Source organism: Syngnathoides biaculeatus, chromosome 20 (assembly GCF_019802595.1).
Source record: "Syngnathoides biaculeatus isolate LvHL_M chromosome 20, ASM1980259v1, whole genome shotgun sequence".
NCBI lineage: Eukaryota > Metazoa > Chordata > Actinopteri > Syngnathiformes > Syngnathidae > Syngnathoides > Syngnathoides biaculeatus.
Window position 1 is genome coordinate 9,875,264 of NC_084659.1, and position 17,052 is coordinate 9,892,315.

At 40.0% G+C, this 17,052-nt stretch overlaps 1 protein-coding gene across 4 annotated transcripts in view; it reads left to right on the forward strand.

Moving 5' to 3' along the window:
• Nucleotides 1–231: 231 nt before the first annotated feature.
• Nucleotides 232–17,052, forward strand: part of mkln1 (muskelin 1, intracellular mediator containing kelch motifs) — a 128,435-nt gene continuing 111,614 nt past the window's right edge. For 2 of the 4 annotated variants that reach the window (XR_009792865.1, XR_009792871.1), the window contains exons 1-3: nt 264–356; nt 1,671–1,732; nt 3,820–3,885. The gene's annotated coding sequence lies outside the window, so the exon portion shown is untranslated. Of the gene's footprint in view, nt 357–1,667; nt 1,733–3,819; nt 3,886–17,052 lie in introns of all 4 variants that reach the window. The other 2 variants (XR_009792869.1, XR_009792866.1) reach the window with 2 other exon arrangements.

The window sequence follows — 17,052 nt, forward strand, 5'->3', positions numbered from 1 at the left end:
TGTCATAAATACTATACAGTACTGAAATTAAAAATATATATACATATTTATTGTCCAAGAGAAGAGTTAACAGTTCCAAAAGATCACGTGCAAATGTATTGAAAAGTTCAATACAACTGAACTGTACTTGTGCAGAATGTTTCAGCTAAAAGTTAAATGTAGCTATTTGGGACTGTTTTTTCGCGTCAAATGGTTTATATGCGCGGTTTTAACTCGACTTCCTCTTTTAAGCGCGAAGCCTCTTATTTTGAAGGGTGCGCGCCGGAACTCAGCATTTTGACACGAAAAGTGACTTGGCGCGTCACACGTTGAATTTAGAGAAACGACAGTACTGTCAATCTAACGGCCAAAAAAAGGTAATAAATGGAATTAAGTTTTATAAAACGTCAGTTTCCTCACCGATGAGGCACAATGTTAGAGTTTGTGATTCTTTGAGACAAGGGTTTTGTGGTTATGAAGCCAATTCATTGTGATGCAAAGTTGCTAGTTTGACCTTTAGTGAAGTTTTAGGTCAATGTTTAGCTTTATTTCCCTTCTGACTCTTACATTGGTTTGAAGACTTTAATAAACACCTAAAGCCATCAGTACAAAAGGGCAGCCCACTGTTGAATTTGCTAGCTGCCTTAATGTTAGCATAGACGCATGTTAAGGTTTCCTTCACCCATTTTGATTTCACTAAAGTGACATTTGGTGTCGACTGAGGCTCGGTTCTTTTTTTGTATACAACATGTATTATATCATACACATATAATATCATCTTATTTCCACATATAATATCATCTTATTTCAAGTGTTGAACTCAGGTGAGGTGTCATTAATTTTAAAATTAAGACACACTTCCGGTGGGCATCTACACGTCGTTGTGCGCGGTCTTCTTCGTTGGTTTTCGCCACTTTCTTCTTTGCGGTTTGCAGAAGAGGCATCAAAACTCATAACCGAATTTTATTTAATTTTTTTTACTGAAAGGATTCCTGGAGAACTGGGAATGTTAGTCCCGGTTCCAGTCAGTTCTTGTTTCTCGATGCTCAACCTAAATGATATCTGGTGTAATAGTAGGGATAGATACTAATCATAAGAGCAAAACATTTATTGATTTTGTATAATCGGCAATGCAAAAATATGACAGAAATAGAAACATATTCGTGGCAGTGGCCTTTTATATTCCAATTAGCATAATTTCCTATTATTGAACAATCTAAAATGTTGAAAATGGCTTGCTCACTTTTATGATGCAAAATTAATGGCTCAACAGCCATCCAATTATCGTTATTTTTTTGGTTCCCTGAAAAGCGCTGGCTTTGGAGATAGAATGATTCTGCCTCACAGCAGCGATATTCATTTTAAATTATGCAAATGTGATTAATAATTCATATATTAATATAGTCAATTTAACACTGCCTTTTTTCATCACCTATAGGACAATCTATGACTGGATGAAGGCTTGTTACTAAAGCAAGATGGGATTTTTTTTTTTACAATCTGTGATGCATGGCACTTTTTTTTTACATTTTAGTCATTTTTTTACATTGTTTCAATTTTAAGTCTATAAAACAAAAGTTGTGCCTGGTCTCTGGGTTTAATTACGAACTCGAGGCAGATGTGATAACGAATAATTCCATTGTGCTACCTGTATTAAAGTATCTAGTCTGACTGTGTTTTTACAAAACAAGAAAAACAAGAAGAAGAAGAAAAGAAGAAGGTCTGAGCTTGAGGAACACCAAGATTTTTGGTGGTACGTATTCTGGACTATATAATCCATCCATCTATTTTCTTTTGCCGCTTATCATCACAAGGGTCGCGGGGAGTGCTGGAGCCTATCCCAGCTGTCAACGGGCAGGAGGCGGGGTACACACTGGACTGGTTGCCAGCCAATCGCAGGGCACATGGAGGCAGACAACAGTCGCACTCACAATCACACCTTGGGGTAATTTAGAGTGTCCAATTAACGTTGCATGTTTTTGGGATGTGGGAGGAAACGGGAGTGCCCGGAGAAAACCCACGCAGACACGGAGAGAATATGCAAACTCCACACAGGGGTGCCGGGATCGAACCCGGGTCCTCATAACTGTGAGGCCAACGCTTTACCAGCTGATCCACCATGCCGCCCGAAAGGATGCCTTCAGCCTCCAAAAACAAAAAAATTCGATTCTATTCGCGATTAAATAATTCCAAATGATATGCATATTCATTATAATAATTTTAATTGAACCAGACTTCATTATTTAGCAATGGAATTTATTTTTATCCCAATTTATCAGACTTCAACCACTCTGTCTCATTGATATTTTAAAGCTGTCACCAATTAAACTAGTACAAACTACATTAGAGATTTACTCTCTGGTCTGTGAGTACTGATGTGTAATAAATGTACCCACTGGGGGTACACATTGCTCTTCTTGTGATCTGGTCCATGCAATTAATTACACTCCCAACAGTACTCCTTGAATGTACTGGGTGGTAGAAGTACATTGCTGAGTGGAAGTACACAATGATTTGCAGGTAGTCCTGTTGCATCTGGCGGTATGTAATCTCGCTCCACTTACCTGATGGGAAAAAAATAAAGTATGTTAGAAGAGGGAAGGGCGTAGATGTAGGTTGTTGTCTCAAGGTCGTAAAATCCTCAACATGTTCATTAACTTACATAAAGGCTCGTTTATTGTCCCAAGTCGTCACTTCTGATTGGCTAGTGGTGCGTCGGTACAAACATAGTTTCAGTAAATACTTTAATTATTGCTTGCTACACGATGTTTGACGATAATACAAAACATCAATTTGACAATCGTTATACAACATGTTGGCAAGATTTCTGATACACGTCATTGATAAAACTTTTCAGGTATCGAGGCTTCACTTGAGTCCAGCTTGAGTTCGTATTTTAATTCCTTCCCAGACCTTGCTAAAAAAAAAATCACTTTAATCATAAATCAACTTTCCCCACTGAAATAAATAAAAGTACTGTCAATCTCTTTTTTTTACCAACCTGAAAACATACACTTTTCAACTTTCCTACAAGCCGTGTTAGTCCATTTTTGCACAAGTGGTACATGGCTATTCTCATTTTTAAAATGCATACACTGTATTGCAAACGATTATCATTATTTGGGCACATATCTAAATTTCCATCAATCTAAACTTCAACCTAAATTTCAGGGTCGAGAAAAAAGTGAGAGTAGAGAAAATGTTAGATCAGACTTAAATCTTGATACCACACTGGGATAATGTAGGGCAGTTTTACAGAAGCAGAGACAAATAGATAAGATGTCCAAATACGATAAAATAAGTCAATTGTATATGGTGTAAAATATGTGCATCAAGACTTTTGCGTTACGCAGTTGGCATAAATAAAATGGTGACATCTAATCCCTCTCTGAATCTGCAATTAAAGATGCTCACATCAAAGAGGGTGTTATAAATCTTTGCTACAATTTTCAATGACCCCCCCCCCCCCCCCGTTCTCACAACTACTGTATAATAACAGTTTGCAAAATGGGGGGATCAGATTAGACCTAGCCAATCTGCCTGGCGCCTGAGAGGTGCTGAGGGGAATATTTTTCACACCTGTGGCTGTTTTGCTCTTTCAACACTCATTTGGAAAATGACATTCATGTTGATATTCATGTTCCCAATTGCGACAATGATTAAAGGATCTGTGAAGAATGTGTAATTTTTTTTTATTGGTGTCCTGAAAAAACATCTGCCCCTTTTAATTTTACAAAAAACTATTGAACCGGTAAAAAGGTATCGCAATAATATCAATGCTCTTTTGTGTTATCTTTATAACCGATTGACTGCTTTGAAAATACGATTTATATGTTTTAGAGTCTCGACAAGGATGTCTACACCTTATCTGCAGTTCATCAGGGGCACATCACAGAAGCGGGTGAGGTAAGGAACAGTTCTTGTTGCGTAATCGAAGTATGTACTTCGCTGACAAAAGTTTACATCGGTGCAGGTCACGTAACTATTTGTTTTCAAGGTCCATAAATTGTCTTATCTGTCAGTTTAATGCATTTCTTGTCATTACTGTCAATGGTGTAGAGAATTTTGATTGACTGATGTACGACATGCCATATGTGGTTTTATTGCAACGTGAACATGTCTCCAAAAAATATTACGTGTCAAATGCTGACACTGATTTTTATTTTGAGCTTGATGTCATGCCCTTTAAAGGCTTAGTGGATTTTGGCTTGACATGATGGTTAAAGTTATGACAAACTATAAGGAACCAAGATGTCTACAATAGAAGGCCTTCTAATCAAAATGTTGTGTCAACTTAATCATTTTTAAAATCTGCATTGTACTTTGCTGAATTTGAAATATGTTACTGAATAAAATGTGCTTTTATAATAAAACTGAAGGAAAAAAATGTACCCAGAACATTCTTAAAGCACTGAGTAAAATCTCCATGAGAGAAAATTATACAGGAGGTGTTCATCAGTTTGCCTGGAGAGACTGAGCAAGGAACAACCTTGCAAACAACAAAACCGTGCAAGCATGTTAAGGTGAGTTAAAATTATATTTGTGTCAGTTGTATTGTTAGATAGGATGTTTAATTTCGCACATTGATTCCGAGCTTTTGGAACTTGCTATTTCATCAATACTATTTTAATGAATGTAGCCTAAATCCAGGAGGTCGACTAAACCAAGATTTTTGGTGTAATTTTGCTTTCTTAATTCAATTCAATTTCACTCATAATTATGGTATTTTAGAGAAGTTGTGTCATAATCAAAATGGACTTAGATCTGACCCATGCGGAACGCCACATTTACTGAAATTCATCAAACATGTCTGTTTTGTATTCAACCTGTTACACACAGAGGTCGACTGGAGCTGGAGGCCTTTGAGTGACATTGAGGCTACAAGGAAGCAAGCCTTGGAAGTACCGAAATCCCCAAGAAGCGAACTAAATCAGTCATGGAAAATGGCTGCTTTGATTTAATGGAAAAAAAGAAGAGGGCAAAGATTTAGTCTCAGAGGAACATCAAACTTTTTGAAAGATGTTGTTTAAATCAAGTTTTGCATCTGATTCTATTAAATTGTGCAGGTATACCCAATGAGACGTCCTTTGTCCTATTGTTGTCCAAAAATATTCATTTTATGATAATTATATCTGTCACACATTCATACTGGCACGTTGACTGTCTTTTTGATGCCTTTCATCTTAGCTCTTTCACTGGATCAAGATACATTTCTTCTGTGACATTTTCAGCTGCCACCACATTGTTTAGATAGGGCCGATGCTCACTTGTTCGCGCTTAGCTTTAAACAGCATCCTCCATCCATCAATATCTTTTATAGCCCTGGTCCTCCAGAATATCCTCCATTCAACCTGACCTACAGAGACCCCGAGGGTTGAAAGTTAAATGCAGCGCCGGCAACTCGTAGTTTGACACAGCACTCCGGTTCGTTATCTCCTCTGTGCACTCTTCCCCGGTCGTCTGTTACCAGTAGCACAGCTGCAGAGCTTTAATTGATAGACGGCTTTCCCACAGGAAAACGCGTATTCACACTTTCCACACTGTGAAAACTGGAAAATCAGTGATGGATAAGAAGGTGTGGGGTTGGGGGTGGGGGTGGGGGGGGGGAGTGTGATTACTGGAAATGATCCATACCGCTTGCAGCCCACCGCTAACCCAGTTTTAGTACAAATCCAATGGCACATATGTGTTTGTGTGAGGGTTTGAGGTCAACGGTGACCGGGTTAGCAGCGTGAGGTGAAATGAGAAGGGGTCGACCAGCTGGGTGTCATGGAGGTGGTTTATAGTCTTCCAGTTTATTCCTGCACAAATGCAGTACAGCGTGCGGAAATGTTCAATTGGAGTCGGTTTTCAATAGATGGCTAAAAAGTGCAGTAGCGGCTGTGACGCTCACTTGCATGGGCATTACAGTAAGAATGTTTTAAAAAAAAAAGGAGTCACTGATGGTGTAGTAATTCACACGCCTGACTTTGGTGCGGGCGGGCAGCGTGGGATCGATTCCCGCTCAGTGATGGTGTCCATATCTGCCCTGCCAATGACTGGCTGGCGACCAGTTCAGGGTGCAGTCTGCCTTTCGCCCGAAGCTAGCTGGGATAGGCTCCAGCTTTCCTGCAACCCTTGTGAGGATAAGCGGCTTGGATCATGACATGTTTTAACAAACATTACTATAAACTGCAATTTTTTGTTATAGACTGTTTTTTTTTTTTTTTGATGAACAGCGATGTAGCGGGGGAACACTGAACACAAAATCAGTTTCAATATTATGTCCATAGCATTTTTTTCCCTTCTCTAATTTGCTTGGAAAAATGAAAGTTGTGCTGACTGAGCATGTTGTTCTGCACCTGATAAAACCTGCATGCACAATGTTGCAATACGCGTGAAAGTTTATTAATTATCATCAAACAAATCAGTGAATATCCTTGAGTGCTACATCGTGGAAAAAAACATGATACGACGATCAACCAATGGTTGTTGTTACTCATTATAATGAGTGACGAAAAACGGCTACCTATGGGTCGTAGCTTATTTACCTGCTCGCGGTAGCTTCCTGCGTTCAGGTAGTCGTAGCTTATTTACCTGCTAGCGGTAGCTTCCTGAGTCTTTTATACATGCACACATGCAATGGACTAGTTACTCATTACAACGAGAAACTTTCTCATTACAATGAGAAACAAGTTTTTTTTCAATGTCCTCATAGGGGCTCCGTATAAGAGAGAGACAGAGAGAGAGAAGTAAGAGAATTAAAACTTATAGTGTATTTAAGCTAAACCACAGTAACTTTGTCTTTCTCGCTAGTAATTTGATGAGATGCCAGTGTTTTGAGTTGGAAGCGTGGTCACAGAAGGAATTCAACTCTCATGTTAAGGCATGACTTTTTTGAGCTTTTGTGGGTTGAATGTTCCACTGAGGTTTTATTTGTCTTTCAGGGTCTTATGTCTGTTATGAATTTTGACATATGTTATGTAGTGGGTTTATCCGAAACTGATCTAATAATCATCTCATTATGAGGTACTGTATGTCCCTGAATCCCATCTTTTGTGTATTCTAATCTTTAATGGGAAAAATGTTCCTTCAAGAGCAGCAGATATCGCCACAGAGATGAGTCACTGTCATTTGGCGTGATGAACGTCCCCTTTGAGGGAGGGGAGGGGGGAAGGGTAGCTAACACAATGTTTGCAATTACTGTGAAACTTCTCGGGCCTTCTCTCAGGATATTGGGTAATGTCTGGATTCTGTGCATTGCGGGCTCAGCCTGTCTGCAAAGTCAATCGAGATGCCGCTGAAAGACACTCCAAAATATGAAATCGCTCAGTGACGGGGCTGCAATTTTCCAGTCGGGGCTGGGTGGAAAGGGGGGTGTGGGGGGCATGTTGGATGTCTGCGACGAGGAGCTGGGAGCGCGGAAAGCTGGCATGTGTAACAAGAGATGGCAAATGTGTGTTTTCATTTAAAAGTGTTATAGTGTCTGAGTCCAGGGCTATTTGACTATCAGTCTAGACCAGTTTTTCCCAATCAATGAGTCTGAGCATGTATTTCGTGTGAGAAAATTGCACACCACCAAACAAAAATCTCGCCCAAAGTATCCAGTGTGGGACCTCATCTTACGATTGACCCGACTTCAAGTCTCACTCAAAAAGTCTGACTCAAAAAGCATGATTTTTAGCATATTTATAATAAAAAAAAAAGCACAGCCGGAATGGACCCATCCGTTTTTTTTGATTTTGAAATATATGGCTTTTTGTAACTCCCGCCATGAAAATCCTCTCGAGGGATTTGTTTTGGAGAAGAAGCAGGAAGTGACGTTCTTAGAGGACGCTCACTCAGGCGTTTTCGTGTGTTTACACCAGTTTTACCTGCGGGAAGGTAGCTCTTTGTTCCTCCGTGTTAGTAAAAATGCCGGCTCGTTGTATTGCTAGATATTGTTCCAACAATCGGGAGGATGGTTTACTCTTCTAAAAGACTCGGTTCATCGTGAAAAATCGATTGCACGGGTGCAAAGGACGAGAGCTTCGTGTATTCCAAATGACAGGTAGGTGTATATAGCATTACTAAAAAAAAATAATAGTTGGGGAGGACGTCAGCGGCGTTGTTCATCGCTGACAGCGTCAGCGTTGTTCATCCGTCGGCATTGTTCATTGCTGACCGCGACGGTGTTGTTCATCGCCTCATCGTAACCGGGCTGCGGTGGCTTGTCGCGGCCGGGCTGAGTACGTTACTTGCTGTCATACTGTCGGGGAGTCTGTTGTTAGTTAGAAGAGAGCCACATATCATCTAAATATGGCTCGAAACGATAGGGTAATATCGCCCCGGTCACTTCACTCGATTGTGAGATGTTATTCTTCGAGAAGAGCTTCCGTGTCAGAATGGGCGTCGTAAAAACCCGAAAATCTCTGTCATTCCTCTCCCACAGCAGGTGCCACAATGTGTTTTCAATGGCAAATGTCCCAGTGTGACATCTGCTGACGTTGCAGGCAACATGGCTACCACTTGGATGTCGAGTGAGACTTCCGCAACGACGCGCATGGATGACACGCTCTCCGCTCATTTTTTTTTTCGTATGAACTTTGAATTGTATAATGTTATATGTATTTTTCATTACAATGTCTATTTCAGAATGTTTATAGGCATGTGTCATGGTCCTCCCGGTCCCAGCCCAATCCCGATGTACCGACCTCCGCCTGTCCTCCAACCAACCCCGTAATCTTGACGCTCTTGATACTGTTGCTGTCTCCAGCTTACTGTCACGGACGAGACTCGGGGGTGGACCCAAATGCACGACTCAGATGAGAGGTAAGCAGTGCGGAATAAGCCTTTATTCGTTCCAATGTCGGTTACCAGGGAGTCAGTCCAAACAAGCAGCAAGATCAGTAACGGCAGGCTTACGGGGTAGGTCGGGAGACAGGCGTTGGTCGGTACACGGGAGGTAGACGTCAGGAGTACGGTAGTGCGGGAACGAGGCATGAGAGGCAACGATCTAGCAGAGTCTCTGTCGTCCCCCGGGTCCTATATGTACTGGGTCTAATCGGAGGTCATGAGGCGCAGGTGTGACCCTTCCGATTAGACGGCCACGCCCAGCCCTGGCTGGAATCCAGGATCATGACACTTACGACCTTGGAACGAATAAAGACCTTCCTTTAACTGCCTCCCTGTCTACAGAGTAGTCCATTTGGGTCCACACTAGAGTTCTGGTTATGACAGCATGTCAGTGGGACTTTAAGAGTTTGGAGGATTGTGAACATTCATTCATTCATCTTCCGTTCTGCTTAGCCTCACCAGGGTTGCGGGAGATAGGGAAAAATTCTTCTAAAAAATGTTTCACATTTTTTATTGCCCGGGAATTATCATTAACTGATTTACCTCAAAATAAATAACTGGTGTTCTAGTAGGCTGTGATTAGTTAATTATTTGCACAGCCATATCCGCATTTATCACTGGGTGTGTGCACTTGTGCAACGCTTTTGGGAAAAAAAATATTTATGCAGCTTATAGGTCACAGGAATGGTGATAAAGGTTTATCATGGTCTCATTTTTATATCACCCCCAAAAAATAATTCAAACCCTTTAACAGAAGTTGCAGTTTTCAGTTTTTTAATGTTCACGTTGCAGTACTGTGAGCCATTGTACTTTAGTTACCTGACCTACTAGATTTTGTGCGCAGTAGAAAGAAACAGATGGATGAGAATAGAAAAGTTCTCCAAAGAGAAAATGTTTGGCCAGCTGGCTGCGTTTAAAAAGTTGAAGTTTATAATAGAACTTTCTGAAGGAAAACCCTCTGTGAGAATTTTACAAGACTGTAAAAATTCTCCAGCGTTGCTCAAGCAGATCACTTTCAAGATTTGCACGCTAAAGAAATATTAAAGATAGTTTGGAAATGTGTGTGTGTGTGTTTGGGTGGTGTGCCTGCCTTTCTCAGGGCGGCCCAAGGAGTCAAAGGTGGGATTCTGGAGAGGGGGGAAAAAAAACAGTCCTCACAACCTGGAAAAAAAAAACACTTTCCGTAATTTTCCGAAAACACGCCGAGCGGGGCCGTTTTGGAAAACCGAATCTGCTTATGAAATCAGACGGAGGAGAAAACAAACCTGAGACGGAATAATGACAACGCATTTTAGGTCAGGCAGGTTTTCCCCCCTACATTTAAGTGAGTGACATACATGTAAATGACACATGAAATATTCCCATTCTACACAAAACGCTTTTTCCACATTTGACCTTATGTAACGCCAAGGCCTTCGAGCCTCCGTACCCTCTCCTCATGCTTCCTAATGACTTTTAAAGGGGCGGAAGATCGGGTTACGCCGGACTTTGCTTTCCTGTCAACCACATTCATCTTTTGCTACTTTGGTTACATAATTCGGTTGCAGACGTTCACACACACCAAACGTCTGGTATTCACGATTAGACAACAGGCACTATTTGTTTGTGTTTCTGATATTTCTGACAGGATTAGGACTGTTGGAGTCACTTTGCAGTAAACAGAGGATTGAACTCAAAACTTAATTTCATATATATATATATATATATATATATATATATATATATATATATAAAAGACTGTTTGAGAAACATTATTTGAGATCTCAACATAATAAAAAGTAGTATGCATATGTAATACAGTACGTCTTTATTATGCCATTATTTTTTTCCCTGTTTGTAATTTCCTTGGAGCTGACCTTATTATTATCACTTATGTACAATTGGATCCTGTGATAAGTTTTTGGTGTCTACAACATTTATTTTTTAAAGAATCTTATTAAAATTTCCAAGATACAGACAAGTTGTAATAGTATTGCAATGGCTATGGACATTAAAATGACTTCTTTATTAAACATTTTTAGAAAATGGCAAAAGATACCCTCACAAAAAATGTACTTGGGCAAAATGATTATAAAAATATTAAAAGCAATAATTGAAATTCTGGCATTATCCATTTTGAAATAAAACTGTGGGAAAAGCCATTTTTCATAAAAGTGTTGCAAAATGTATAAAAATATTAAAACTGCAAGATAAATCCTCATTCAGTTTCGATTAAATCTTCACATTTTTAAAAGAATACAGAATATATGCCGTAAATGCAGCCAATGTAAAAAAAGTTATCACAACAACACACAAAAAATATAATTGAGACATTAGTTACTATAAAAAGAAAAATTTGCCACTAAATGTTCTGACTGCAAAAACAAGATGGGAGAAAAAGATAAAATAAAAAAAGTTACAAACTTTTAAGAACTAGAGAAATCTAAATAAAATTAATTAAAATTCATGCCTTGTTATACAGAAAAACTTGCACTATTAACATATTTTTTAAATGCTGAATAATTTCCCTTACATGGATAAATAATGGATAATAAATGAAATAATAAATAATGAATAAACATTTTAATGCAAAGTAAAAAATATTCTATAAAATCTGTGCTTTATTCAAAGAAGTAATGAAAAAGTATCTTCAAAGGGCTTACAATGTTCATCAAAAAATAATCTACAATTTTCTTTAAGTCATTGTAATACATTAGTCACGCAAAAATGCAATTTACAAAATTAAAATGCATGAAAAAGATCTCTTTTAGTTGCAGGCTTAAGAGCCTTTCTTGGCAAAGAAGGAAGCAGCGCCAACCATTTGGAGCCGACATCGGCAACACTGCAATCAAAGTCTTTTTATTTGGTCCTTTTCCAGATAATTGCATGCTGCTTTACTTCATGTGACCCGTTAGGGATGGGAAAGTCCCTTATCCTGAGAACCAAGCCCCTGGCCATAGACTCGGTAATGAACTCCATCAATCAACTAGTAATTACTTAAAGACTGGGGGTGCAAACTGATTAAAGACTGGTACTTTTTACCACCGAGTTTGTGTGCAGAGCTACTCACAAAACCCTAATTCCTTGTATTTTATGTTGCCAGAGTAGCTCTTTTCCTCATCAGTTTCTGTCAAACCCACACGGGTACACTTTTCCCTTTGTCTGATCGACTGTTTCCATAGTTGAATCTGTCCATTTTTCAGCCAGCCTATACATTCCTGAGGGAAAACAGCCGCTGGATTTCCCAGCATCCATTAGCTTTCTTAAGCGGGCCTCACCTGCTACTTTTACACGCTTTGCTCAGTCTGGACGGAAACAATGACATAACGCAGACTGATCCAGTGTTCTTTGGGAGCCCTTTGATCCGTGATTTAGCGCCCCAAACGCCAGGCGTGTGTGCGCTGTGATTTGTAGGTCAGGGTCAAGGTTGACTCATTACTCTGGCGCTTCTATTTGCAAACCTGTACTCAGTGAAGGTGAAAAAACGTCAAGAGGCAATCGGTAATGAGCGGTGTGATGGGAAGTTGGACGTCACCGTTGGCGAGCATGACCACGTCTCGCGCCGAAACGGCTATTTTGAGCAATTCCTTGCATGCTTCCTCCAAAGTGTGCTTTGGCAAGATGCTTAATTCCATTTGTTATGTCAGACACGTCGGGCGACATTATGTTGAGAGACAAAGGAGGCTTTTTATAGTGGTAACTGGTTGAACTTTCAAAGTCCAGCTGCTTGTTAAATATGGCGTTGAGAATTTTCCAGAAAATACCTTTGCCTTTTTTTTTTTTTTTCCAGGAGTAGGGGTTGAACAGCATAAGATTTTTTGGAGTCAACCATAATGTGATGAAACGTGAGTTAACGTTGCTTTTATGGTTGATGTGATTGATATTTTTCCAGCTTAACACTATAGCGAGCCCTCATTTAGAGAACCACTGGTGTCGTAACAAGTGCACGTTTGGCTAAGGAACTGAGCTCACTTTGCCAAGTTTTTATCAGTTTTTTAAAGTGACCCGTTTTATGGGTTTGGGATTTGAAACCCTAAACTAAAATTGACGTCATTATGTAGTGTGAGATAAAGGTGCATGCAGTTACCATGAAAGTTATCTACTGTTTTTATACGTGTATCCTGCGTTTCCACAACTGACGCAAAAGAGCCTGAGACAAAAATCTCACTTATCGAACAATCAAGTTTATCTTAAAGTTCATTGTGGTTTGATGTTTTGGGCTATTGTCTCAAAAGACAGAAACTAAAGTAAACTTGTTCTACTTGTTGAGCTTCAACATCGGCGTCCTTGAGTGTCACTCTTGTGTTGAGAGACACTACAGAAATCTCTTGCATCATGTTTTGAAAAAGAAAATTGTTCTCAAGGGGAGGATTGGTGAATCGGTGTGATTTAAGGTAGAAAGAAATTTGTGGTAAAAGACAAAATAGCTCATTGTGCGTTAGCTTGCATTTTTCTTTGGATACTGGATAGCATCTTATACGGTTTCTTACTGAGTGTAGAGATTGTTCAATTTTTGGCAGGTCTACTCATCATATCCAGAGGTGCCTTGAAATATGAGTTTAATTCGTTGTTTGACGATTGTTGTTGCATAAAACATTTGTATCTCAATTCCCCTATACCTATTCGAATTAATAGAAAAGCCGTTAATCTGTTCCAGCCTCCTCCCCCTAATGTGGTCTTTAAAAAGAAAAATAGCATGTTATAATATTGATTTTTGTAAACATACAGTAAAGATATAATGAGCTCAAATGTAAAGAATTATCATTTTTTGTCACATTTCTTGCTTCAATTGTGATGATCCTTGTCGTGTGTGCCTTGGCCACCTGGAGGTAGTATAATACAGGTACACAAATGAAGGAGAATTTCACAACAGACTGAGTAAGCTGCAGTTAAAATTCAAACGTTTGCTCAGGTCAAAGCAAAAAATCGGCTGAATGACGGCTCGTCTCTCGAAATACTCTAAGTTCGCTTGTATCTCATTGGCTGGGCTATTTGATCAGTCATGTCGCTCACTCTTCATTGCTCAGTTGACGTGAAAGTTTGGCTTGCATTTGTATTCAAGTCCCCCCGTCTTGAATGGTTAGATTGTAACGTCATTTTGTCCATGTTCATGCAATTGTGTCATCTGGCCGTGATGTCACTTTGTGTGTGTCCATCTCAGTGATTACAACACAATGACAACCAAATTGGGCTGATGAAATTGTATCAAAAGTGGCTTGAAAACTCGTGTGTTGTCGACGGAATCATCTTCATAAGCCTTTGAGTCACTGGCTGACCTGAAATTACTCAACTACTTTTAAAGCAACATGACGCTATAAATGGAGAGCATGAGAAATGAGAGCTGACCGCTGTTGTTTAGACGTGTGTTGACAGAGGTTGGACCACTTAACTTACAAAGACGCTTAGAAATCTGAAGTTTTCTGCAGAAATAATCTTCTAAAACCCCTAGCCATGATGTCATAATGATGTCATCTCCCACCTGGGCTTTGAGACGACGCATTAAAAGCTGTGAAAAAAAAATCGATACTGGTGGACTAAACGGCACAATTGTTTCTCGACCACTTCTGCACTTAGTGAGCTTTAATAACAGAATGGTCCGTACAGCCATAAAACTCAGTGGAAAACCAAAAGGCAAAGTGGAGCACTATTCTCATGAATGTAACACATATGTTCACTTTCCCCACAAGCCCGTTGGAAATGACCACATCATACATTACGTACTGTGGTCAGATTGTAAAACTTGTGTATTCCGGGATTTTTCGCTCATACGTGTATTATACCGAACTTGGATGCGACGCACGGAAAAAGAAACTGCTGGTAAAGAAACCGAATCGCTCTTAGTGGTCGTTGTGGTGTGGCACTTAATCGCAGCATACACATGTAAAAACAAGCCGTGTATGAATGAGCATGGGTGTCTTTGCCAAATCTGCGGGTCCGTTTTGCTGTCCTTAGAGAAGCAGGAAAGTAAATGGCTGCTATAAATCGCATGTTAGACTGCTGGGGCCTTCAAAACCGTCTGCTGTTCGCATTACCAAAGGGGCCCGCGAAATACTGCAATTGTGCCTGTTTGTGTGTGGGACACACAAACGCACTTTCAAACCAAGCATAATTTCAACATTCAGGTAACACAATTAAGTTAGGGAATCTACGAAGGAAATGAGCTCGAATCAATTAAATGTGATTGGAAGCAATGAAAAGAGGCCATTGTGTGTCTGGTTGCGCACGTGAAATGAAAGGCCAATTAAACTTTGCTGTGTCAGCCTTATTAGTGCAGACTGCACTATGTTTACGCAAGGAGCGTTGACGAGAAAGGAAAACAACTCAGGCGTCAGCAGACAAGCACTTAGACTTTACACTTCACATTAAGAAAGAACACCACTTATTAGTCATAGTGGTCTTTGAACAAAAATATTAGCCGAAGAAAAATCTCACGGTTCGTTTCCAATGTGTCGGCTTTCATTTCGGAAACGTGTAGTGAATCTGAAAGTTCAGCACTGTGTCAGCTTTACAGATGAATAACAATTGCATATGATAGAAGAATCGCTTACGAAGTTTTGGGATGGAAGCAATGCAATATTTTGTACAAAACCTCAACACAATTCATTTTTAATAATTAACACAGTGTCTAATGATTGTCACGTAGCCTGATCAGTGAAGCGGGATGGATATGACTGACCAAGCTCTCGTGCTATCGCCTAAAAGTTGCTCAACAGAGGGTAACATGGCACCGCCCCACTCATCATCTGAGTCACATTGAAAAAGACAAAAAAAACCCAAAATCAATCATGAAGATTAAATATAAAAATAATAGTATTCCAAATACATGTCAATCAATTATTAGATGAGTAGGATAACTACTATACAGTTAATGATGGCTACAGTTTGATTTAATCTCAGTTGCCTGATTTTATGTCATACTTGGGCCCTAAATTGCTATAACCCAGCAGGTCACATTGTTTAGCCAGTAAGCCATAACTGCCTGAAACAATGAAATTGATTCATAATGGGGACTTTTATCCACGTGAGCTGTGGAGCGCAGAATAAATCCCACTGTTCCTTTTTCTTGTTTGTGGTTGATGATGTGGCTGGACTCCATCTCCCACTGTTTCCTGGGACCACTTGCTTAACCATCGTCAGGGGATCTCATTGTTCTGTTACATCCAGTTCCTTACAAACAAAGCCACAAACGGGTGGAACATTCCACCCACAAGGCGTCATCCCTGTGGTCGCGTTGGACCCGGCGTCTTTTACTGACCTTGAGGAGAAATGTTCAGGGGACAAGGTTTTCACTTCAGAAAATGACAGGCAGTGGCACGGTGGGGCAGCTGTAGAGCATTGGCCCAACAGTTCTGAGGACCGGGATTAAAATCAAAATTTCCCCGAGGTGTGATGGTGCGTGCGACCGTTGTGTCTACATGTACCCTGCAATTGGCTGGCCACCAATTCAGGTTGTACCCTGCCTCCTGCCTGATGACGGCTGGGATTGGCTCCAGCACTCCCGCGATCCTCGTAAGGATAAGCAACTCAGAAAATGGATGGAAGGATGGAAGCATTAAGATAGCAGAGTTCACAGGCAACAAAAAACGCCTGTTGGGATTTCTCCAGCCTTTGATTACAGCTTTGCTACATGCCGGAACATTTTGGACATCATCTTTTGTTCAGCATCATCTATCAGACAAGTGAAGACTTTAGGCAGGATTATTGAGATAACTGGATTCCATGGAGACCCTGTTTCATTATTTCGATGATGATTTAAAACAAACAGTCATGCTTGGAAGACTTTTGAGCGAGGCAGAGTCGTCCAAGAACATGGTTACCGTTGGTCCCCGTTTCAGATTTCATCCACTTTTCTGATTCTGGAGATATTCAAATATGTATTCAGAGATTATTCAAAGCCACCAAGAGCCGCAAATTAGTATTTTCACTTCAGTCGAAGGCCACATAAATGACTTTGACATGTAGAATTTAGCATTTCTGGCCTTACCAGTGATTTAGAACAGACCAAGCACAGAAACACGAGAGCAGAACGAGGACATGGGAGTAAAAAAAAAAAAAAAAATCCCCAAACCATAAAACTGGAGATTGCCAATTAGCTTCCAAGTATGCGCCACAAACTATTTAAGCACACAACTGGCATATTAACTGATGCAGAAATACAGAACCCAAAGTTTTCTCAAGCAAACATTTTTAAGGGAGGAAATTTCAATGCTTCGAGAGACAGCTAAACTTTCTGTCATCTCATTCCCCAAGCGGCTGTAAAAACATAATGACTGCTGCTAT